The sequence below is a fragment of the Bos grunniens genome, chromosome 14 (genome assembly GCF_055505025.1).
Source record: "Bos grunniens cultivar Pamir isolate PY7600 chromosome 14, Bosgru_T2T1.0, whole genome shotgun sequence".
Classification (NCBI taxonomy): Eukaryota; Metazoa; Chordata; class Mammalia; order Artiodactyla; family Bovidae; genus Bos; species Bos grunniens.
Genome location: NC_141178.1, coordinates 63824757 through 63851848, shown reverse-complemented (window position 1 = coordinate 63851848; position 27092 = coordinate 63824757).

Below are 27092 nucleotides of genomic sequence, written 5' to 3'. Positions count from 1 at the left end.
TCTTCAGTATATTCTGCAAATACATGCAGTATTTGAGATTATTTAGATCATTGAGCTTAATCCTAACACATCTTGGTCAATAGGTCAAATCCTGTAATAAGCTCTCAGAACAATTTTATATTTGCTTGTGTGATTACATCAATCATGCCGAAGGTCTCTGTGAGCGTTTTGTCTTATTATTCCAAGTGCTGGGGTCTGCCATAGTGTAGGCACTCAAATATACTGAGTGAATGAGCTTAATGAGGTCTGACTATATGCCAGCTGGGGTGCATTAAATGCCATTGAGTCCTTACAATAAACCTAGGAGGAGTGGGGTCTTAGGATTCCCATTAGTACAGATGACAAAATGGAAGCTTAAAACATGAAGCAGCCTACTAAGGCCATGAAGTGTATGTAGAGGTGGAACTAAGGTTCAAGGGTAAATTTGCCTCCTGGGATTGCAGCCATGAAATTAAAAGACACTTACTCCTTGGAAGGAAAGTTATGACCAACCTAGACAGCATATTAAAAAGCAGAGACATTACTTTGCCAACAAAAGTCCGTCTAGTCAAGGCTATGGTTTTTCCAGTGGTCATGTATGGATGTGAGAGTTGGACTGTGAAGAAAGCTGAGCACCGAAGAATTGATGCTTTTGAACTGTGGTGTTGGAGAAGACTTTTGAGAGTCCCTTGGACTGCAAGGAGATTCAACCAGTCCATCCTAAAGGAGATCAGTCCTGGATGTTCATTGGAAGGACTGATGCTGATGCTGAAACTCCAATCCGTTGCCCACCTGATGTGAAGAATTGACTCACTGGAAAAGACCCTGATGCTGGGAGGGATTGGGGGCAGGAGGAGAAGGGGACGACAGAGGATGAGATGGCTGGATGGCATCACCGACTCAATGGACATGAGTTTGGGTGGACTCCGGGAGTTGGTGATGGACAGCGGGGCCTGGCGTGCTGTGATTCATGGGGTTGCAAAGAATCCAACACGACTGAGCGACTGATGTGATCTGAACATCTGGTCTCATAAGGCTCACTCAGGGCAGACTTGGTGAACATAGAATTTAATTTCAATAAGAAGCATTTCCAATTACACCTCGTAAGAAAGTACTTAAATACTGTCTGTGAGAGGTTGCTTCACTAATGGGCAAAACAATTCCTCTGGGACCTCTTCATTCAGGACACATCCCTGAATTTCCCTCTGGAGATAGCCTAAAACATTTACTTACTTCTTTGAGTGCACCAGTATTTATAGGTTACTTAGTGCGTAAACTCATTTTGGTGCATGCTGTATAGTTTGTCTACATTTTGATCTAAGATTCTAAACTCTGAAAGCTGGAAATATACAATAAACTTTGAGTTCCCTGGCTGAAAGATATAACTTTCTTTTCTTTGATTTTAGCCTGCTTTCTTTTGCCTTCTGAAATAGTGCCTTGAAGTTCACAGCCATGTAAACTCCCTTCAATAGCTCTTGGTCAATAGTTTATGTAAGGGCAGTGAAGTGATTCATAAGCAAACGTAGGACTTTGCAGATACCTAGGAGACTGTAATCCTTGGTAAATATTCCAATTTGAAGTATTTCAACCTCAAGCTAATCAAATATGTATTTTTCTGTGCGTGTGTAAAATTGTTATTGTAAACTGTAAAGCACTCTGCAAATATTTGCTATAGTTGTTTAAAAGGAAAGGATCAAAGAGAAGTTGGCCACATGACTTCTGCTCCTGTTGCTTTGGGTCTCTTCATTCCTGGGGACTCTGGGAGTACCAGAGTGTACCATAATGGTTCTTTACTTGAAACCCAGGAAGGTTCTTTCCTTGAAACCCATGTAGAAGTACAGACAGGACCACCTCCATGCAACATTTTAAAAACTGAGAGGAGGATAATGATTCCTAAAAGGGTTTAAGAACATTGGAGTATGATCACTCTAACGAGATAAATCTGAAGCAGAGAATTAGACTTTTAAAAGAACTTTAGAGTTTTTCCAACAAAGATTGTTATCTCTCAGTAGAGACATTTCACAATCTACTACAAAATTATTAGTGTTCTGAAGTGCTCTATAGCAGTGCTTCCCAAAGTTTGCTGTGACTTGAGATTTTGGTAAAATGCAGACTCCAGGACACTGGGTCCAAGTTGGGGTCTGAGGCTCTGCATTTTATCAAGCTCTCGATTGATAATGATGTGACTGACATATGGGCCACACTTTGAATAGCAAGACTCTAGAGGATGAGGTAACACAGCTTTTAGACTCAAGAATTAGGGACCTGACTCTGGATTTAGAACGTGGCTTGGGATTCCACCTCAATCTCATGTACTTACTGTGTGACTTTGGTAAAAGTATTCTACTTCTCTTTGTCCATTTCACATCTGGGAATAAAGAAAATGTTAGTACTAACTTCATAGGCTTTTGGACCAATTATATAACATCCTTGTGAAACTATGTGGTTGGCATTGTGCCTTACACATAGTAAACATGTGAGAAATATTAGCTATTATTATTACTTTCAACTGTCCATGCTGTGTCTCCAAAGGATTCTGTCTTTTCATATCTGAAAGAAAAGATAAAGATTTAGCTTTCTCATCTAAAATGCAAAAAACATGACATATTTTCTCCAAATAAAAATAGAATATACCAAAGTATTTTTAAAATTCTCTTTGGGCAAATATAGTCAACTGAGATAAATGTGTTTAGTAGGCACATTCACAATGGTTTTATTTTTATATTTGCAGCCCCTTTTTAATGAATTCTTCCAGTTTTTCTTATGCAATTCCATACTAAAATTTAACTCATTGTGTTCAAAGTCTCAGTGGAAATTCTCACCAATGTCACCCTCAGTTTGTAATTTTGATAACACCGTAATCTGTTAGTTGAAATAAATAACAGAGCCATGCTTGTGCTTTTTTGAGTTCTCTCTTGATGGTGTGTTTTCTTCTGTTGTTCAAACAGTGGGAGAAGATTGTGCTGCTCTACTGGTTTACCCCTAAATGAAAACATCAACCACATTCTTTGGAAAACCACACTTTTAGCAGCTTTAATCAGTAGACTGGAAATACAGAACTCCTCTCGCTTTATTGGATTGGTGAATTGAATCCTATACTTCTATTCCTTGCTTCTTTTTCAACCTGATTCTACCTTACCCATACCTCCCTCCCCATCTTCTTCAAAAACAAGGTGAGATATGAAAGGCTTAATTCCAGGAAAAGAAAAGGAGAAAGAAAAATAGCATGCATTGAGTTGGTTATACACTATACCCTTCCAATCTAACTTGTATGGAAAGTGCATACTAAATAAGCAAGTTTTCTGAGTCCTGAAGATGCTTGTGTATCTTTAACGGAAACTCTTTGGTGAGATTCTACGAGCTAAGTAATTTTTTCTCCATTTTATAGATGAGGACATTGAGGCATAAATAATTTACCCATGGCAGCAAGACAACTTGTTGAAGAGGGAAAATCATCTCTGAAAGGAAATTTGAACTTTAAATGGAAAGAATACTGATGTAAAATGAAAATACTACAAAGTGAAAGAGACTGTTACCTTGAATTGGTAGGTTAAACTTATGCTTTCTAAAGAAGGTTTTAAAGGGAGATTGAGGAATTTTATTTTGAATAGAGAAAACTAAAAGGTTATTCTTTCTCCTTTTTCTTCTTCATTTTGCAAGCCTGTGTTGTATTAAGTGTGGACATTTCAAACTTCTACCCCACATCCCCATCCCTCATTCATAATACATAGATGGCCAGCGGGTCCTGAGTTCATTAACAATTATGCATGCTTTCTAAAAAGCTATTAACTTGAAATGTGGACTTTTCTTCTTTTGTCAGACCCTTTCTTAGAGGAAGGGTAAAGAAAGTAGGTAACACCAAAAAAAAGTGAAGCACAACAGACACTTGGATAATCAACGAAAGACACCACTCGTCTCGGACTAATCAAGAGCCGGCGGTGCTGGGCTCGCCTGCTGGAAAGGCTGAAGACTTTTTCGGATACACCTTGGAATCTGCTCTGATCACTGTCCTCCTCCTGTCTGCAGCTGGCTTTACGTGTGCGCCTCTCCCACTAAGACACGTCCTAGCTCACAGTGCTATAGCGTCCTTTCCCTTGCTTAACTACGTGTTTTTGGTAAACGCTCTATCCTGTTATTTATAAAATGTGGCCAGTTTCTTGATGTTGCTAAATCCCAGTTCCTCTATTAAATCATCCTCCTTAATCCCACTTTGCCTTTATTCTCATAATTCCACTTTATCCTTGTCACAGAAACATTTCACCTCACACTGGGTCCCCGTTCTGAAGAAAGATTAAACAGGATGCTGTTATAGGTTTCCATCCTCTCTCACCCTTTCAGTTTCCTAGCTTTCATACTTTTTCTTTGTCCCTTTGAATTCATTGCCAGGGTCATAAAGTGCTTTAGCATTTGAATCCCAGCAACATCATCTTTGTGACTGTGGTCACTTTGATGAGTCTTAATCTACCTGTTCATGAAGTGGGGATATATGTAATAATAAGTATGCTTTCCTTCCAGAATCACTGCAAAGATCAGACACATTTCTGTTGTGTGACCCAGTGTCTGGTGTATACTAAATGCACAATAAATATTGTTCCTCTCATTACCTCCATTCTAGGTTCATGAACAGGTCACTGTAGCTAATAATTCACAAGCTTTTATCAGGACCTGAAATCCTGCTTATTCAGCATCTGTTTTCCGTATGCTTCTTCTTTACCTTCAAAATTTCCCTCTGCCCACATCTATAAAATGATTCATAATAAATGAGGCTTGTAATTATTGACATATTCATATATGCATCCACAACTCAAATATAAAATTTTTGAGGTTTTGTTCATGCATCATGAGTTCAATTTTTCTTTCAAGTGTTTGCATCCTAAGAGAAAGACGCTACTCCCAAGAGGTAGAGAAGACATAAGATCTGGGATGTGAAAGAATGTGGGTGGCAGGCCAAGTGCAATTACAGCATAGCTTATCCCAAATGGTGATCCCTAAAAATATTCAGTCTGGCTCTTTATGGAAGACTGGTCTCACGGATGAGGGGGATTTAATAACAGCTGGCAATGGAAACATCAATGTTATAGATGAGGAGCTAATTAAGGGTTGGTTGTCTGTATTATAGTCTTTATATGCCTTTTTGTATGAAATTAGGGTAAGAGGGAGAAGAAGAAGGAAATTAGTATACATATGGCCATGAGTAGAGCTTGGCTGAAAATGGCAAAGCAACTCTACAGCCCTTATCTGGTCATATTTCAGACACGACTCAATGACCTGTTTGGCATAAGAGATGGCTAAGAGCAGCTTTGCCAAACTCCCAGAGACATTTCCCCTATTCTTCTTATGACTGCTGGGAGTTTAGGCTGTCTGATACAAGTACGGCTAACATTTCTGAGAATCCCTTGGACTGCAAGGAGATCCAACCAGTCCATTCTGAAGGAGATCAGCCCTGGGTTTTCTTTGGAAGGAATGATGCTAAAGCTGAAACTCTAGTACTTTGGCCACTTCATGCAAAGAGTTGACTCATTGGAAAAGACTCTGATGCTGGGAGGGATTGGGGGCAGGAGGAGAAGGGGATGACAGAGGATGAGACGGCTGGATGGCATCACCGACTCAATGGACGTGAGTTTGAGTGAACTCCGGGAGTTGGTGATGGACAGGGAGGCCTGGCATGCTGTGATTCATGGGGTTGCAAGGAGTCGGACACGACTGAGCAACTGAACTGAACTGAACATTTCTGAGTTACTTAAGTGGAAATTGAAGCTTAAGAGAGGATGAATAAATAGCCAATGAGCATGCAATGAGTGAAGCAGGATTAAGTCTTGACGTCTGACGCCAGAATCCTAGCTTTTGCAATTACAACACAAAGGAATATGATAGAGAGCGAGTTGTACAAGAAGAATTGTTTATAAGAATGGGACTGTAAGGATATATGTTTGTCTGATCAGCTGAGCACCATGGTGTTTCACAAAGATACATTTGATTATCAGGCTGAGAATCACTAAGTTTTCGGCAACCAAGAGTTCACAATAATACATATTTTGAATGGACACATTCTACCCTATGGTGCAAGTTATAGCATTCTATTTTCTGGGATCCTTTTAAAAACTGAAATATTGGAGGAGGACATTAGATTCAGAATAAATATACTTAGCTTTCTTCAAAAGCATTGGCTTTACCCTAGTTTTTACTAGGTTTAGCTTATTATATTTACTCTGTAGAGACTGTAGTTTTGTAGATCTTTCCAAGGTAACATCTGACAAAGTAATTCAGCATACAATACAATAAATCATTATACAACAGATCATTAAAACTCAGGTTTATATGGCCAAAGCCAAAATGGAAGGAAAAAAATAAAGGCTATATATGCTTCTCCATTTGATTCTTACCAGCAAGAAAATGTGGTTGGTAATGACAATGGAGATCTGCTGACAATAAAGAGAGAAATAGGGAGAGAGGGAAGAAGAAGAAAGAAGAGAGGGAGAAAGGAGGAAGGAATGAGCAAAAGAAAAGGGAGCTGTAGGAAATTGCAGGTCAACAAGAGCTAGATATAAGCAATTATAAAATTGCCATGAAAGACTCAGAAATATGAACACACACACACACACATACACACATGTCCAATAACAAATGTCTATCTGACCCCAACATCCAGGTTATTCAGTATTCTGTTCTATTAGTTGAAAAACCTGTTCGTTGCTGGATGGATAAGCCTGAATTTGAACCTGGCTGGAACTACTGAATAAAGGCCAAAGAGGATGGGCTATGGTGTCATTCAAACCCAGGGTTTAGCTCTCAACTGCCTCACCTTACCAGCTATGAAAAATTATATAGACTTTATTAAATTAAATAAGATTTTATAGACACACATATACGCATAGATGTATGAAGTATTTAACACACCAATTATCAGTAGTTTGATCAAACAGTCCACCCACATTATAATTTGAGATCTTAACCAACTTTACCCTCTGTGTTTTGTCCAGCTACCTGTCTCAGCATGTGATCACCCTGGTTATCAAGTTGTTTTTTTGTTTTTTGTTTTCTTTCTGACTATTTCTTGTGTTTTCCAGTAAGAAGAGGGTAAAAGTAATCTAAACTAGCAAGGTATGAACATTCCAAAACCATTTAAATGTTTCATAAGTATTGTCATCTTGTACTTCTAAACAGCTAAACAGTTTCCCTTTGATTATTATTGAGCAAATTCTTAATGACAGAGAATGTTCATTGAGGAATTCCGTTAATCATTTGGAAAAGTGAAAGCAATCTAAATGATCATCAACAGCAAAACCATTTAGTAATGTTATGTTGTATCCATATGACAGAGAAACACCCACTTCTTAAGGGGAATAAGATAACTCAATATGTTACTGGAATAGAAAAGTCCACAATCGATCCCGAAGTTAAAAAAGAAACTGTGAGGCACTGCAAATGATTTCATATCATTTGTGTAAGAGAATATATATGAATTTTATAACATGTATGAAAAGTGTGAAGTCAAAGTCTTAGTTGTTGAGTTGTGTCCAACTCTTTGCAACCCCATGGCCCACCAGGGTTCTCTGTCCAAGGGATTCTCCAGGCAAGAGTACTGGAATGGGTGGTCATTTCCTTCTCCAGGGCATCTTCCCGATGCAGGGATTGAACCTGGGTCTCCTGCATTGCAGGTGGATTCTTTACCATCTGAGCTACGAGGGAAGCCCTAACATGTATGTGAGTGTATTATACTTTCTGCACTAATTTTGCTTTCTAGGGAGTGGCAGTAATGGGTAAAAATGAGAAAGGAAAATTTCTAAACTTTTTACAAATCAGGAACCTAAACTTAAACATCACAGGTTATACTAGTTTCCTGTTGTTTCTGTATCATAAACTTAGTGACCTAGGACAACACATGGCACATTTTCTGACAGTTCTAGAGAACAGAAGTCTGAAATGTATCCTTATGTAAGAATTAAGATGCCGGTTGAGCTGCATTTCTTCTCTAGGGAAGAAGCATTTCATGCTTTTTCCAGGTTCCAGAAACTGCCTGCTTTCCTTGGCTCATGACCCCACATCACTCCAGTCTCTGCTTCTGTCATCATATGTCCTTTTCCTACTCAGACTCTTCTGCTTCCTCTTATAAGGGTCCCTGTGATTATATTGGGCTCACACAGATAACCCAGGATCAGTTCCAGTTCAAAATCCTTAATTTAACCATGCAAAGTCTCTTTTGTCAGGTGAAGTAGCATATTCATAGGTTAGGATGTCTTTGAGGAACCATGACTCTGCTTACCATGAACACCTTTATATTTTGTTGAAATCTGTCTTCTTAATAATACTTAGTTAGCCAGTCATTTGTTACTGCCTCTCTTTCCGAGCTCTAAGTGAAAAAAAAAAAAAAGAAACCACACATACACACATGCTCTTTCATTAGCCCAAGACATTAGCACAATGTGGAAAGAGAAAAGGAGGTTAGGAAGTTGGAGGAAGGAAGGAAGGAAAGACTCTATGTTTATTCACCTGAAATAATGGGTAATAAAAATATGATGCATTCATTTATTCCCCAAATAGTAAGTTCTTCTGATAAGTAGAACAATCTTCAAGGAATTGTTCACATCACATGCAAACACACACACACACACACACACACACAAGAAAATTTTTGTGCCATTTAAGAATTTATCACTCATTAAGGAAGACAAAATTAAGCACATAAGAAAACTTAAGAAGAGTACAACAGTGAATCAGATAGTTTGAGTATTTGGAGATAGATGACAAGAGCTTGAACTTAATTCAGGTATGGTTTCATGAATGAAAGATTGAGTCAGGTTATATAAAGCAAATGGGCATAAAATGACAAGTTACATAGGTCATCTAAAACAGAATAAATGAGAGTAAAATCACACAATCAAGGTAGAATTGATGGAAAACATAGGTAAACTATACAACTTGGTTGATAAAGAATAAGAGATGAGCTCAAAGGGATAAAGAACTCATGTTCAGTTGTGTGTGTGTGGAAGTAGGGGGGCAGTCCGGGAGGGTGATAAGCTGAAAAGGCGAAGAATGAGACCAGAGAAGGTAAACTTGTGGTGAGGGATCACTCTGCATGTTCAGCAGACAAGTGAAATAATGTGATTTGGGGTCTTAATCATCTGTCTAGAGTCCTCTTCTAACACCTGATGAAGGATTAGAAGCATAGGTATTCTGTGATCAGTGAAGTAAGTTGGCTAATTTTAAAGAATATTTTATTCAAAGTTAGAGCTACACAATCTTGCTTCTCTCTTGAGACTGATAATGGTAATCAAGGGGAAATAAAAACGTCAAGAGAAGAAGAGCCAGTTGGAGTTTAACTGATGTATAGATCACTTGCCCCTCCTGGTGGCTAAAATGAAAATCCATTCTCAATAGAAACAAGTGGACCATTTCAACAAAAAGTCATTAATAAGTGATGTGAAAAACAGATATGTTTGATACTGTGTAGGAACACACTGTAAGTGAGGGATAAGTAAATACAAGGAAGTTTATGCTTTTAAAAAAATTAGTAAAAAAAAATGTTGACAATTGCTTCACTAAGAGACAGGGCTAGAATCTCAGAAAAAACATGGGATTCAAATACTTTCAAGAGCAAAAACCAAGAGGAATATCTCAGCTATACAAATGATAAAACTGAGGTTTATAGAGATAAAAGAAAAAAGCCAAAGTCACACAGCCAGGAAAGTGAAAAGTGAGGATTCAAGATTTAATCTCTAGCCCATCTGTTTCCAAGACCCTGGTGTTACCCAGTACATGACCACAACTACAACTCCAGCAAAAAGGACAGAAAAGTTCACATTGCCTCACATGTTCTGTCTAGGCCATGATTTAAGAAAGAAATAAGAAGTCTTCAAACATTTATCACTACCTAAAGAATAAAACAAATTTTTATAAAATATCATTTCCCAGAAGACTTACACATTGCCCTTTTCTTTAAGATCTTTCTGCGTAAGAAGATAGATGTTTATTTTTCATTGTTTTTGAATCCAGAAAACTCCATTTATTTCTGTAAGCAGCCAATTATCAGTTAAGTGAGACTTACTGAGAAAGTAAGTGTTTCTGTAACTGAGCAGAAACTTATACATGATGCCATTAGAATATATGTACATACTGTAGCCAAGGTCCATGCTCTTGTTTTGGAAGATTAACATCAAAAAGAATGAAGGACCACAGGGAAGCCGCTGTAAAAATATATGTCAGAAATACACACACACTCACGGGAAATATCAGGTGTAGAAATCAATCTGGAAATCTAAACTGATTACTTCTGTCCAAATGATAGCCACCAGCGACATGTGGCTACTGAGTTCTTAGAATGTATAGTCCAAACTGAAATGCACCGAAAATATGAAGTATTCACCAGATTTTTGAAGACTTGGTGTGATAAAAATGTAAAACATCTCAATAATTTTCACTTATTGCAAGCAGAAATAACAGCATTTTATATTGGTTTAAATAAAGTATATTATGAAAGTTAATGTCACATAGTTCTTTCCACTAGATAAACTGAAATCACTCATGTGAATTACACTTTTAGAATCACATTTTATTTCAACTGGACAGTGCTGTCTGGACATGTTTGCTAGAGGCATTTTGAAGACTACTACACTGAGTGGAGAGACAAGAGGTGGATGGGGTGGGTCTGGATGTGCTCAAGCTGGTCTTGTATCTTTTATTAAATGCTTAATCTCCAAAAAACTATCATAAAAGGTTATTTGTCAACAAGTCTGTACTTTTCCAGTTATTAGTTATTTATTTTCAGTAAAGTTCTAATGTCACTTCAAAGGTTATGACTCAGATGTCAACTCTGCATTCCCATCAGATGACATTTTCTTCATTCTATGATACTTGTATAGGAAAATTAACGTGCTGACAGATATTATTAAAGATCCAGATCACCGCCAAAGGTCTAAAGTTCTGGAAAATCAATAATACAACAATTCTTAATCTCAAAGGACTCGTTTGAAGAGAGAAGACAAAGATAAATAAAACCGGTAAAAGTGGATTGGGTTGGCCAAAAAGCTTGTTCAGGTTTTTCTGTATGATGTTACAGAAAAACCCAAATGAACTTTTTGGCCAACCCAATAGAATATCACAGTTCTGTAACAAATTAAAATTTCAAAGTATGGTACAGGAATTAAACCTTGATAAGAGGGCTGGGAATTTATAAGGTATAATTGGAAGGATTATGAATCAAAGAACAAGGAGGGATGTATTAATAGGAAAACTTCATTGAGTTCACATTTCCTCTCCACTTGTGAGTTTTTCAGTTGCAGAGTTAACCTTCTTGGGGATGGATTTCCTTACCATCTTCTATAACTCAGAACACTATTTGACATTCTGTGAGCTTTGTTGAACTGAGACATGAATATGCCCAGAAAATGGAGGCACTAATGAATATTTAATAAGGGTTTTGTGGGCTTTAAATTCAGACTTTTTGCAGATTTTGGATCACAATACATATGCTAGCTGTTCATTCAGCTAATAGTGACGGACACCTACTGACTGCCAGGCACCATTCTAGGCTATGCCTATTACTTGGGTAGAGTGCAGGCAAACAATAAGGGGAAGGGTTGCAGAAAGAGAGAAAAGGTTGCAAAGACACAGAGGGATGTTTTCTTTACTACTTTATTTTTTTTTTTCAGGGAGAAGGAATTTTATTTTATTTTTTTTAATTTTATTTTATTTAACTTTACAGTATTGTATTGGTTTTGCCAAATATCAAAATGAATCTGCCACAGGTATACATGTGTTCCCCATCCTGAACCCTCCTCCCTCCTCCCTCCCCATACCATCCCTCTGGGTCGTCCCAGTGCACCAGCCCCAAGCATCCAGTATCGTGCATCTAACCTGGACTGGCGACTCGTTTCATTTATGATATTATACATATTTCAATGCCATTCTTCCAAATCATCCCACCCTCTCCCTCTCCCTCTCCCACAGAGTCCAAAAGACTGTTCTATACATCAGTGTCTCTTTTGCTGTCTCGTATACAGGGTTATTGTTACCATCTTTCTAAATTCCATATATATGCGTTAGTATATTGTATTGGTGTTTTTCTTTCTGGCTTACTTCACTCTGTATAATAGGCTCCAGTTTCATCCACCTCATTAGAACTGATTCAAATGTATTCTTTTTAATGGCTGAGTAATACTCCATTGTGTATATGTACCACAGCTTTCTTATCCATTCATCTGCTAATGGACATTACTCTAACGGGTCTCCTTGCTCTTAATCCTAAACTCTTTAGAAATCCTTTGCATTTCTACAGGTATCTTCGGTGTTCCCAGCCATTGCTGATTTTGGTTGCAGCTCCAGTGGATATGTCTATGGGAGCTCGTACTCACCTTGTGATGACACTATCCCTTAAGCACCCTCCTTCCTTCTCCCTCCTTTCTGCTGGGGTGTCTTCTCGGCTCTTTTAAGAGCCCAGAAGGCACTCCTACAAGTACATCCAGAAATACACAAGAGTTAATAACCTGGGGACACCTCTCAACCAGTGAGGGACCAGAAACATTGAATAAATCCTCCAGATCCCCATTCTTTGAGCAGATCATTTAAGATCAATTCTGTATACTTCTCAGAAGTTTCCGTAGAATTAAGCCCTTGTTACCTGTAGTAGCAATGTTAGTAATACTCTCTCCTTTCACTTTTTTCTCCTTTCCTGTTGTACTCTTCCTACTGACTTACCACTTCTTGCTGGGTTCACTACCAAGATAAACTACTTTTACCAAGCCCATGTCTCCAGCAGTGCTTCAGAAGAACCCAAAGAGAGCAACGCTAAGGCATCGCTTAGGATATGAAGAAGAGTTGCCATGTTAAAGCACAGTTCTGGTCTCCCTTCAAGTCCCACCTGAAATATCACTCATTCAATGAAGTTTTAATAATCTGCAGCCTTCCAGACTTAACATTTCTCTATCGCTGCTCCCTCACACTTCTTTTTTAACACTGCTCATAATCTGCTTTGTAGTGGAACCGTTTCATTTTAACACATTAGTGACTGGAGACATATTAATGCCACAGGTGTTAGTTTCTGCAAAAATCCCCCAGTCAATGTGTTAATTGTGTGTCTCCCCCAACAGACTATAAGCTCATGGGCAAGGACTGTGTTACATTCACATTTACAACTGCATCAACAACTAGTACAGAGTTTTCAACATTGTTGATAGACACTCAATACCTGCTGACTTTTTGTAAATACAATCTCTCATGATATCAGCATATTTCATGAGACGGGCAAGTCTCGGAAATGTAAGATGGCAGAATCCCAGAATGAATGGGCTGTCCTCATGAAGAAAAACAGCTTTGAGTAGTATAATAAATTACACAAACTTCATGAGGCAGAAAAGAAAATATTTCTTTCAAGAAAAGATCACTGTATTTGCAGGCAAAGAAATTGTATGGCCTCTAGATAATCAGAAATCTTGAGACTCTGAACAGCATCAAATATTTCAGAAAAAGAGGAGTTATTTAACTTCTCTGAAGTAAGCGGGACAGCATAGAGAGGAAGATGTACCGGAGATAGGGAGAACCATAGAGGAGATAAGGAGGGTCCTGAAACATTGTGTGGTGCAAATGCGGTTCATCTCTATGACCTCCTAGATATTCAGGCAAAATCTCTTTTAATATACCTAAAATCTTATTAAAGGGATTAGAGTTCTTGTGGAAGCTGGTCACAGAGTAAGCATCTTATTTTGGGCATGTATGGGGTGGAAAATAAGACGTTATGTTTACTATCCTCTTACTTTATTGCTAGGTTTTAACATATATATATATAAATCATATATACACACAGTTGATCCTCATTATCCACAGATTCTATGCTTACAAATTCCCCTATTCCCTAAAATTTGTTTGAATCAATACTTGCTGAGCTCTCATGGTCATTCAAGGGCATGTGTAGAGCAGAAGTCATCCAGCATGCCTGCTCCCAGTTGAGGAAACACAAAGTGATTCTGTCTTCTTGCTTCAATTTGAGTACTGTGAACAAGTGTGTATTTCATGGTCTATTTAGTATCACTTTTTTATTCTTTTTTGCATTTTTGTGATTTCTGTTGGTGACTTTGCTGCTTGGAATGACCCTCAAACCTAGTGCTAAAGTGCTGTCTAATGTTCCCAGTGTGAGAAGGCCTTTTAGAGAAAATGCTTATATCAGGCATCATAAATGCTTATATTAAGCATCATTCAGGCATGAGTTACAGTGATACTGGTCATGATTTCAAAGTTAACAAAGGAACAAAATATATTAAATTGGATGTCTTAAACAGAACCTCACAGAAAACAAGGTATGCATTGATCAGTTGATGCAAGTATTGTGATTAGAGGCTCACAGAAACCTAAATCTGTATTTCCCCTAGGAGAAATGGTTCAGTATTCACTAATCCAGGTTACATTAACACGAATATAAATTTTTATATTATACTTTGGTACGAGTGTGAGGAGCTGAGGAGTTTCTTTCTCGTGGGTTTGTACTCTAAAGTAGAATCGCCAGTTCATGAACCATGTGAAAATTCAACTTTTATAACATAATGTCAAAATGATTTTCAAAGTGGTTATATCAATTCATTTGCCCATAGCAATTTATCTAGCTTTAATTTTAAACTGCATTCTTCAAAATGTCAATTTTATTCTACTTTCAAATAAACACACTTCCCCATTTATTCAAAATTTCTGGCTATGTCACCACAAAATGTGAAGAAGTCTATAATGCTGCCTTTGTAAAAATTCAGAAAGTTAAAGTATTTTCCTATACAAAATAAAAAATAATATTATTAGAGAGAAAAATTATAGAACACATAGAACCTAGGGTTCCACAGAAGAATGTCAGAATTTCTTGAATTAAATGCAAACTTGTGTTCATATGTGCATGATTTTGGGAGCATATAGCTTTGCTTATATTCTCAAATATTTCTTTGACACATGTAATGTTAAGAATCATGGCTAAAGAATAAATTGAATAATTACCAGAATCCTGGAATAAGGCATTCAAAAAGAAAAATAGCCCTAAAGTTCTCAAAATTATGATAAAGGAAGATGCGCGATTTGTTATATAGTTTTCAGAGGACAAAAGGAAACATACCAGTCTTTACCTTAAAAATTATGTTTCGCTCTAGCTCTCATTTAGAAATCATAGGAGTTTTCTTATGACTCATACTGAAATTGAGCCTTGAGTCATAGTTTAAATGTTTAAAATTGGCTATTGATACTATGTTAATACAGTTAATAAGTTAAACTCCCAAGTCAGTAAAGTGGAAAACTACCTATAAAAAGGAGGAGCTGGAGTGAGCAAGACACAGAAATTATAAAGTATTCTAGCTAAGGTGTGTGAATAAGAAAAGAACTAATACACAACATATTTGAGTTTTTTCTTCCAGTGTTAGCAATAAGCAACTGGTGAAGAGGGCCTCATTCAGTAGGAACTGAATGCTTTGCTAGGAAAAACACTCACATTTGACCACCCTGGGAGAAGCTTATAAAACTCTTCCGAGCTAGTAAAGGAAAAGACCCAGACAATTATAACAGGAAACACCAGCTGGGGAAGATTTCCACTGGTGTTCCTGAATCCATGGGCCACATAATGAACAACAGAAGAGTGGATGTGGGGAGCCTCCAAGGAGCCCTCCTTGGGAAGAAGCGAGCAGGTGGCCCTCATCAGGAAGTGTTTGCTGGTTTGTGTTCATGAAAACCCATCAAACCACCAAGGGGCTATTTTTTCTTAAAATAAAAACAAAGAAAAATTAAAACAGAAAATTGGTTTTATGTCTTTACTGACAGGATAGTGGGCATTTCCTCTCAAATTCCGACATGTTTTGATTAGGGTCTCAGATGTTTGGGATATATGGCTGTTAAAATTTTATACAGCACCTTTTTCATCCCTTTATTGTTACGATTTCTTAAAGATACGATTCAAAAGAACCCCCAGTTGTGTGTGTGTGTTTGCATTTTAGCAACAAAGAAGCTTCACCCATAGTCAAGATTGGGGGACATAACATGATCCTTTCTTCACTGGGAGAGATAGAAGTAGAGAATTTGATTGTCTCTACCGATGCATAAATTCACCCCCACCCCCTTCCTCCTCATCTCATTTGTGGGATAGTGATCCCTCTCCTACTCCACACTACCACTTCAGAATCGCCCTTTGGTGGTTCGGTACCCAAGTTTGGGTTAACTGAACAAATATTTACTGAACACTTACTGTGTGCCATAGGAGGAAATGGCAAGCCACTCCAGGATTCTTGCCTGGGAAATCCCGTGGATAGAGGAGCCTGGTGGCCTACAGTCCACAGGGTCTCAAAGAGTTAGATATGACTTAGCAACTAAACAACAACCATATACTAGGAGCCAGGCATCATGCTCAACAGGAAGTTCAAAGATGAAACAGATTTAGCCCATTTCCTGATATACTGCTATTCCAGAGAAGGAGTGAATTTGAGAATATAAAGTGTTATAACAATGATTTGACACACAGAGAGTTAATGTTTTTCAACTCTATAATCGAACAAGTCATTACATAGTCACTATGCTGGTTACTTACATGCTTTTGGAGCATTTGTTTTTCTCAGTGACAAAATCAGTTAATTCTGTATTTATAAATTGACACATTCCTTTCAGTCCCACTTGTTTCCCCCCAACATTTCCAAGAGACAGGTAACAGAACTTCAAGGCCACTTAAGGGTTACGTGGGAATTGGCACAGTATCAGTGTTGTCACAGGACTGACACAGTCACTTTGTTAAAGAACAAATAAGGGAAGAAATATTACTGCAACTATCATAGGAAAATCCAGTCAGCCACATAGGCACATAAATCTGCCATACCTAAAAATCTGTCAGTCACTCTACAGAAAAGGAACAAACTCGCCAGTCAGGATGGCCACCACCAAAAAGTCTACAAATAATACATGCTGGAGAGGGTGTGGTGGGAATGTAAATTGGTACAACCACTATGGAGAACAGTATAGAAGTTCCTTAAAAACCTAGAAACAATGCTATCTATGATCATGAAATTCTATTTCTGGGCATATATCCAAAGAAAACCATAATAGAAAAGATACATGCATACCAATGTTCATTGTAGCATTATTTACAATGGCCAAGACATGGGAGCAACCTAAATGTCCAATGGCAGATTAATGGATAAAGAAAGTGTGGCATATTTATACAATGGAATATTACTCATCCATAAAAAAGAATGAAATAATGCCATTTGCTGCAACATGGATGACCATACTAAGTAAGCCAAGCAAAGATAAATATCATATGATATCACTTATGCCGCCACTAAGTCACTTTAGTCGTGTCCGACTCTGTGTGACCCCATAGACGGCAGCCCACCAGGTTCCCCTGTCCCTGGGATTCTCCAGGCAAGAACTCTGGAGTGGGTTGCCATTTCCTTCTCCAATGCATGAAAGTGAAAAGTGAAAGTGAAGTCGCTCAGTTGTATCAGACTCTTAGCGACCCCATGGACTGCAGTGGCTCCTCCGTCCACGGGATTTTCCAGGCAAGAGTACTAGAGTGGGGTGCCATTGCCTTCTCCGAGATATCACTTATAGTGGAATCTAAAAGATGATACAAATGAACTTAATATGCAAGACAGAAATAGAACTACAGACATTGAAAACAAATTTATGGTTACCAAAAGGGAAAGGGAGGTGATAAATTAGGAGTTTAGGATTAATTTATGCACACTTCTATACATAAAATAGACAACCAACAAAGACCTTGCACAGAAACCTATACTCTTTTGTATATAAGGGAGAAGGAAATGGCAGCCCACTCCAGTATTCTTGCCTGGAGAATCCCATGGACAGAGGAGCCTGGTGGGCTGCTGTCCATAGGGTCGCACAGAGTCGGACACAACTGAGGCGACTTAGCATGCATGCATTCATTGGAGAAGGAAATGGCAACCCACTCCAGTATTCTTGCCTGGAGAATCTCAGGGACGGAGGAGCCTGGTGGGCTGCCGTCTATGGGGTCGCATGGAGTTGGACATGACTGAAGCAACTTAGCAGCAGCAGCAGCATAAGGGAAAAGGATCTGAAAAAAATTATATATTTGTATGTATAACTGAGTGACTTTGATGTACACCTGAAACTAATACAACATTGTAAATAAACTCGACTTAAATAAAAATTTAATTAAAATAATAATAATAAAAGAAACGGATTCACATTTGCAGGGGACAATATAGGGATGGGTGAGTGGGAGGTACACACAATTGGGTATAAGACAGGTTATAAGGATATGTTATACAACCCAGGGAATATAGCCAATATTTTGTAATAACTGTAAATGGACTGTAGCCTTCAAAATTGTATAAAATATATATGGAGGGAAAACAATTAAAAACCACTTTGCATAAAATAAAAATAAAATAAAACATGAAAAAAAATTGCATCACACTTGACTCTGAAATTATTCACTGACTGACATTTAGGTCAAGTTTTCAACTTCATTGTTCAGCCCTCATGTCCCTTTCATTTTTCCTTCCATTCTCTATTCTATCTCTTCCAATTTCAAAAGTCTGGTAGCTTTCTTGAACAGGTTTGTTTCTATTGGTTGATTAATGGATTTGTAAATTTATTTCCATAGTTGAATCATTTCTGCCATTGTCAGAAGGCCTTATCTTTAAAAACAATTCTATTAAATTGCATTTTTTAGAAAAGATAACAGTCTTTCAGGAAAAATATTATCTGTTACCCATTAAAATGATTTTTATCCTCACCATATTTGAATCTCTGATAGTACCCACAAAGGCAAAATGGAAATTTTGCTTTTTTTTTGTTTTGTATATTTTGTTTTTTATTAAAATATAGGTTTATTTATGGATTTCCCAATGGCTCAATAGGTAAAGAATCTACCTGCAATGTAGGAGACACAGGAGACTTGGGTTTGATTCCTGAGTTGGGAAGAGCCCCTGCAGAAGGAAATGACAATCCATTCCAGTATTCTTGTCTGAAAAATCCCATGGACAGTGGAGCCTGGTGGGCTACAGTCCAATGGGTGGCAAAGAGTCAGACATGACTGAGTGACTAAGCACACCACACAATATTTGTTTAGTATTACCTACTTTATTCTTAAAGTATAAAGAACACTGGATTTGATTCCTGAGACTTTAAATTCAAATCTAAATTCTTTGTTCCCTTTTCAGTCCCTAAGCCTAATTTTACTCAAAATTTCTTCATGGATGGGTAAAAGAGATTCTGCAGGGAGAACAGGCTAGACATGAAGTTTGTGTATTTGGGGGCAAAGCTGTTTGTTATCAGCTTCTGCTGCTTTCAATCTATAACACAGTTAAGAACAGGGCAATTATGCATAGTAAGTTTTCCTTTCAAAGCTAAAACACAAAAGAAGCCCTTGTCAAGAATTATTAATGTCTTAAGTAAAGTTCATCATAGTCAAAGCCATTCAAAGGAATAAATCTAGGCAAAATAGAAAAGTGTGTGTGTGTACTGGTATAGAAATAGTTGGGGGAGGTGAGGGGGGAAAGAAGGTGAAAGATTTTTGTTTTTTACAGGGTAGAGAAAAAAAATGGATATTTCATAGGATGAAAGAAAACACAAACCTAATAATAAATAAATCCTCTTTTAAGAAAATAAGCTTACATAAAAAGAAAAACTGGAGGTCAAAAATGAAAACGCAAGTTTAATTCAGAGGAGAAAGCCACGGAATTTAAAGACAGAGCAGTGGGCTTGGATCAGAACTTGGAATTTAATGGAGCAGTAACAGGAGGGCAGAGTGTAGGAGAGCTATTTGACCAGAATTACTGTTCATAAGACTTTTACCAATATTTATTTGTATGTTGTATGTATAAAAGGTTATATATATCCAAATTACTTTATATATCATGTGATGTTTTTTCTTTTTGTCTTAACGTGGAGAAACACCTTATGTGTTAAATGTAAACATTCAAATTGTCCCACAGTTGTCTTACATTGACTTTCCTCCTTACTTTTTTAATGAGGCAGTGTCTAAAAATATCAAAAGAAGGCCAGATTGTTTCAGAATTCTGAAATGCCCGGGTGCCACTTACAAACCGTGTACCCTTGAGAAACATACTTAGTTCTCTGCAGCCCATAGGAAAGGAGAATAATAGTACCTGCCTTATCTAAGTCCTTGGGTTGCTGTGAGACCTTAAAACGGAAATCACAAAGCGCCTCAAAAGGGTAAGGGACCCTTCTTCTTCAACATTGCTGTAAAATGTAATTGTTATGGAGATCTACAGTCAACTTAGAAGGGTGATTTTCCAGTAATCCAAGTGTTTGTTCAGGAAATTCTGAAGCTAGTGGGTCAGACTTGTGTGTTTTCTATCATTGTGAGAGACACATTTCACAGACTCCTGGTTTCAAAGTCACCACCTGATTCAATGCTGATCATGGCTCTCCGGGTATCTCTTTCTAACAAACTTTTCAAGAAAGTTTTCATGGAAATTTCATTGTTAATCTTGTTTTCCATGTGACACTGAAAGTTAAAGATACATTCTACTAAGGGGGAGAAATGCCCTTAGACTTAAAAAACCACACGTGCATGTGTGTAAGCACAAAACACACATACACATACAGAACCTTAAATTACATAAGCATAAAGCCTTAATAGAAATAACAAGATTTGTTAACTGATGTGTGCATACTAAGTCGCTTCAGTCGTGTCCATCTCTTTGCGACCTTATGAATTGTAGACCTCCAGACTCCTCTGTTCAAGGGGTTTTCCAGGCAAGAATACTGGAGTGTGTTGCCATGCTCTCCTGCAGAGGATCTTCCTGACTCAGGGATCAAACTTGAGGCTCCTGCCTTGCAGGAGGATTCTTTACCGATGAGACACTAGGAAGCCCTTATTAATTGATATATTAAATTAAATTATAAGATATTTGAGGTTGAGTTTCCCAGGAAGTAGACATCTAGAGGAAGATTAGCTTGCAAGTATACTTTGGGGTATCCTTGGCATTAACAGCTGTAAAGAAGTGAAGGAATCAGGATAGAGCAGAGAAAGGAGTTGAACTGTCACAAACTTACAGTAAAAACTTCAGCAGATTCTATGGAGACCTCTGGAGCTGGCACAGCCCTTCAGTGTTTTCTCTAGTTAGGGAAGGAAGCAGGTCCTTTATACCCCTGTATTGACTTGACCCAGCCTATCTAGTAAAGAAGGGTAACCCTGAGCAAAGTGGCTTTCTTTAGCTAAGGATAAGACCTGGAGAGGGACTCAGCTTAGGGATATCAACCATGAACACTCCTGGGAGCTGCAGAGTTTAGTTCTTCAGTTCTGGAATTTGACCTGGGTGAACACCACTGAGCCCACTCCAATCCACACCTTGTACCTTTCAATCCCACAGACATCACAATCATTTCTGGGAGCAGTCCCATTGTTCTTGGAGGAAGCTTACCAGGACCTGGTTAATGAGATGAACTACAGGCACCAACAATAAAGCTGGTATTGAAGTGTGATATTCATTGTATTTCTCTTTCACCAGCTATTCAAGATCCCCTTCACCCTCAACCTACACTGCTGTTAGCCCTACCTGGTAGAGGGACCCACACCCTTATTTCCGAGTGGTTACCATGCTCTTCTCAAGCTTTAGCCATTGAACTGGGCCATGTGTGCATGCTCAGTAACTCAGTCGTGTCCTACTCTTTGCGATCCCATGGACTGTAGCCCACCAGACTCCTCAGTCCATGGGACTATCCTGACAAGAACACTAGAGTGGGTTGCCATTTTCTCCTCCAGAGGAACTTCCTGACACAGGAATCGAAACCATGTCTCCTGAGTCTCCTGCATTGGCAGGATTCTTGACCACTGAGCCAGTTAGGAAGCCCTGAAGTTGTCCATTTATAATCAAAATTGGGCAAAGGGAATACCAAGAGACACCAAAGTGTATCACCTGAATACCAAGCATATTATTTATTGCCTATATAAAAATAGCCTTACCTCCTCTAGATAATCAGAAACATTGGTCAGATTGATGACCCCTTTCCTTGCATGCAGGCTTCCCTGGTGGCTCAGTTGGTAAAGAATCCGCCTGCAATGTGGGAGACCTGAGTTCGATCTCTGGACTGGGAAGATCCCTTAGAGAAGGGAACAGCTACCCACTCCAGTATTCTGGCCTGGAGAATCCCATGGACTGTATAGTCCATGGGGTCCCACAGAGTTGGACACAACTGAGCGACTTTCACTTTCACTTTCCTTGCATGCTATTCTTATGGCACAAGAAAGATTAAAGTGACTGAACAACTGTCAAAGCTTGAGTTTAATGGGATTCTTTCTGTGTTCCCTGGTAAAAATTTCTCCCTCTGGTAATCAGGGCTCAGAATTGTCAGAATAAGAAACAAAGATTCTCTAAGCAAATCACTGGGAGTGATGATTAAATAGGCTACTTTGATCTTCACTGCTCAGTACTGGGACTGCTGTGTTCTCTCTCTGGAGGACACAGCACCAACTATGGTTCTTAACTTAAGGTATATACAGTATTTCCCACGGTGCCCTCGCTGAGCCTCAGATGTTTGTTCAGCAGGCGGTACCACTGCTAAAGTGACTGACAGTTCCTGGGAAATGAGGTTCATAGTAGGACCAAGGCATCCCAAGAGGACAGGATAAAGTCAGTCTACTCTGCTGTGAGGGAGGTCAGTTATTCTACCATCACCCTACATGGACTCACATGTCAGTGGGTCAGAGAGTTGGCAAGTTCTCCAGTTGTGGAGCTGGCTGAGCCCTACTGACAGAAAAAGGAAACTCATATCCTAAAGGGTGTGGATATCAGTTAATAAGAATGGCAGCCTTTCCCAGGGTAGAAGGGACCCTATTAAAGTCAATCTGCCATCAAGGGACTGGCTCATATCCTCAAGGAATGATGCCATATTCAGGGCTCAGCATAGGTCTCTCTTGTTAGCAGACTGAAATGTGGTAAAGACAGGCACTAGATCAGGCTTGGTAAATGGGAATTCACACAGTTTGACTGATGCACAGCCTTCATCACCACTACCTAAAAGCCTACTCTGTTCATGTGCCCAATGTGCCAGTATTAGAATGGTTGACATCAACTGGCTGAGTCACTCAGCGTACTTGGCTATTTAGTGTCTCTTCTATGCTGGATGTTCTCTAGTCAGCACTGACAAGCAGTAGAAAGCCCATCACATTTCATGACCATTGCCCATCAGTTGTCCAAATGCCTCTTCCTCAGAATTTTTCATCCCCAATCTCCTACTCTTTCTTCTTCCAGGCTTCTGATTAACCAGCCAAGCTATTTTCTACTGCCCATGTGTCTGTATTATTATCATCTTGGGCTACTTCTCTTGCCATACAAAGTAGGTGGCTAGGTATACTGCCCAAAGTTCTGGCCATTGGGGTGATTTTCCCTTATGTGTCTTCAGTGCCAGTCTTGAATGGGATATAGTATATCTTTGTTCAGTTTCAGTTGTGTCTATATACTGAGCTGAACCATTCATGACCTATGCTTGGCCTATTCCCTCTTCCTCAGGGGGAAACCCCCCTTATATTTATATTTATAGGTATGACCTGAGGGAGAGGGCTTGTACAAGAGTGATGGGTATCATGAGGGCCTAGGTCTGGGCTGCCTGCTTGTGAATCCCATTTATGACTTCTAGCCCTGTTCTTTTCTAATCCCAGCTGTAACACTTTCTTCTCACAATGGATTACTGCTGGCCAGGTCAACATTATGATGTGGTGAGTCTGTCTGAATTCTACTCAGGGTAAACACTGGAGAAGGAAATGGCAACCTGCTCCAGTATCCTTGCCTGGAAGATTCCACAGACATAGAAGCCCAATGGGCTAGTGTCCATGGGCTCACAGAAAGTCGGAATCGACTGAGTGACTGAGCATACACACAAACACTTCTAGTTGCATAGCTGCTGGCTGCTCTGTGGTCAGGCATTATGTCTTTTACCAGGGCCCAGTAGCACAACAGAAGGTATTTTTCATGAAGTTAATAATAATTCTTTGAGCTAGTTGGCTTGGTCTTACTATAAAACATGAGCACCTTACTGTAGGATGAAGGGTCATCTGGGATAAAGGTGATTGTAAGATCAACCTTGGTAAATGGGAATTCATACAGTTTTACTCATTCAGAAGCCATTAGGGCTTCTGTAAGCATTCCCAAGAGCTTCCCTAATGGTTCAGTGGTAAAGAATCCACCTGCCAATGCAGAAGAGGCAGGTTTGATTCCCTGGGTCAGGAAGACCCACTGGAGAAGGAAATAGAAACCGACTCCAGTATTCTTGCCTGGGAAATTCCACAGACAGAGGAGCCTGGTGGCCTACAGTCCATGGGGTCACAAAGAGTCGGACACAACTTAGCAACTAAAACAACAAAGCACTCCTAAACTAAATGAAAGACAAATTTGACAACTCATTACATGTGCATTCTTAATCTCATTAAGGTGGAAGGAGATAATCTTGGAAACACTCTTCTGCATAGCTCAGACTTATCAAGGCTTATAGAAGTGTGAGTTGAAAAGAACAGAGGGAACATGTATAGGTTTCAATGGCCCTTTTGTTTTAATTATTCTGATAATCAGAAAGGAAACATGTACAAAGTATTATCAGCACCCTCTAAGATGCTCTCATGTGCTAAAATTAAGGCAATGTCTACTTCAACTAAGCCTTTAAATGAAGTTGGTGCAAACACACGAATCAATCGACTCTGCTCAACAAGGGCAAAGGTGAAAGACAGTGAAAATCAGTTCAAAATCAGGACTAGAGCAGTCCGCTCATGACTCTTCTTTCTTTCTGGGGTATAAAAGCATACAATTTCTTCATTGTCTGTGTGAAAGGACTGTTTACTTTGCATCTAACACAGAAAAAAGAGAGCCTTTCAATTCTGTTTACTTTAAAATGAAGCATTCCTAACCCATCTGAGTGACGGTGTTGTCTCCTAACAAGAAAGGTATTTTGTGTGTACCAAAGTACAGCCTATCTAGAAAAATCGTAAAATAGCAGAAGCCTAAATGAAGACGCAGAGGAAAAGTAGGGCATTATTTAAATAGGAATTACATATGATCTTGTACTAGAGAACCCAAGACGGAGCAGGAAAACATTTAAGGGGAAGGGATTTTCCTGTTCTTAAAGAAACATGCATGTTATTATAGAATTCTGAGCCCTGCAGACTTTTTGTTCACTGTAGCGAAAAGGCTCCGCAAAAGATGAAATCATCTGTATTATATTAAGAGCAGTCAGGCCAGTTGAAAAGGGACATTGAGTTTGCAATGTGGTAGATATTAGCAAACACTTAAGAGAAACCACAAAAAACCTCGTGCATTGGCCTGGAGTAAGCCTTCAACATCTGCTCAGGCCCTTCAGAGTCTACACTGCTGAGAACGTGTCAGTTGGTTGGTCATTCCTCTGAACTTGAAGCCAGATGAGCAAATCCAAGCCATTTTATGGTACAATCATTCAAATCATTCCAGTATGTTACAAGACTTTTTGCCTTTGCCTTGAGCTTCAAAAAGAATTAGGCGGCATTTGTAACACTTCACACATTCCAAGGAAACGATTGGATCCAATTGCGAAAGTTTTCAAGTTCAGATGAATTTTTAATGTATAATTTATGCTGAACATCCAGCTTAAAATGATACTTTGCTATAGAAGCATGGTGTTACGGTACAGAAAGGCAATTACTGTCTGTGTTGTTATTTTATCACAAGTGCTATGTATTTATATTTATTATTTTTATTTAATAAATACTGATTTTCAAGTGGTGCTAATCCTTTGACAGTCTTATCATAGGCTTCATCCAAATGGAGTAGATTCACCAATCAAGTTTAAGATTTACAGAAGGTCATAAGAAGATGACCATACAAGATGAGAGGAATTCCCCTACCTCAAGATTTTCAACAAACCCCTTTTAAAAATATACTTTCATGAGGCTGAAAACAATGAAGCATATATCTGCGTTATTTCACTGCAGTGACATATACTGTCTTGCTATCTACAAAGTATCTCAAAATACATTATCTTGGTTTGAGAATATTTATGAGTACACTGATATATAATCACAGGGCTGGAAGTGAATAGCATCCTTTCACTGCAGAATTAATTTCACTTTCAGAAGCAAATTATTTTGTGGCTGCCCTAAAATATTTAATGTGCGCCTAACAGCCTCAGTATCCTACAGTTAGGTAAGAGTTACTCCATGTTTTTTCCTGTTAGATCACTGTTGTCTGGAAGAAAGGGGGAGTAGGAAAAGGAGAGAGAATGGGGGAAAGGACTTTGCAGAAATTTCAAATCTTTTTTATGTTTTTCCTGAAATTCTGAGATGTTGAGTCTAATTCTTCTCCTTTCAGAGTTAGGATGAAAATAGCAACAATGTTTGAGCCTATTCCTGTGGGCCAGAAGATATGCTTAATCCCCTGTTTACATTATTTTTTAATACCCACACCAACCCCATGTAATTTGGGCTGCTATTATTGTTCCTATCTCCAGGCTGAGGAAAGTGAAAGTCATTCAGTTGTGTCCACCTCTTTGCGAACCCATGGACTGTAGCCTGCCAGCCTCCTCTGTCCATGGAATTCTCCAGGCCAGAATACTGGAGTGGGTAGCCATTCCCTTCAGGGGATCTTCCTGACCCAGGGATTGAATCCAGGTCTCCTGCATTGCAGGTGGATTCTTTACCATCTGAGCCACCAGGGAAGTCCAAGTATACTAGAGTAGGTAGCCTATCCCTTCCCCAGCAGATCTTCCTGACCTGGGAATCAAACCAGGATCTCCTGCACTGCAGGCAGATTCTTTACCAGCTGAGCTACCAAGGAAGTGAGAATTACAGAAATCAAATATCAATCTGGAGTTTGTACTCCCAGGTATCTGGAAGATCCAAAGCTTAAAGTCTAGTTAACTCCAGTATTGAGTGAACAGCTAAAAGGAATCAAGTCTGTATTATGCTTTTGAGCATACTGAAATCCACATCCTAGGAGTCGGGACACTAGACCTTAGTTCTACATCCCCTAAAGGGTTAATGGGGTTAACGCTCAGATAACTGCTTTTCTTTTCCTGGACAAGATTTTTAAAAAGAAAAGGAAAGGTATAGGTAGGTCTTTCTCACTTGGAGTTTTGGAGTTGGCAAAACCAAAGGTCCTTGAATCCTTTCCAAGCAACTATAACCATTAGTTGGC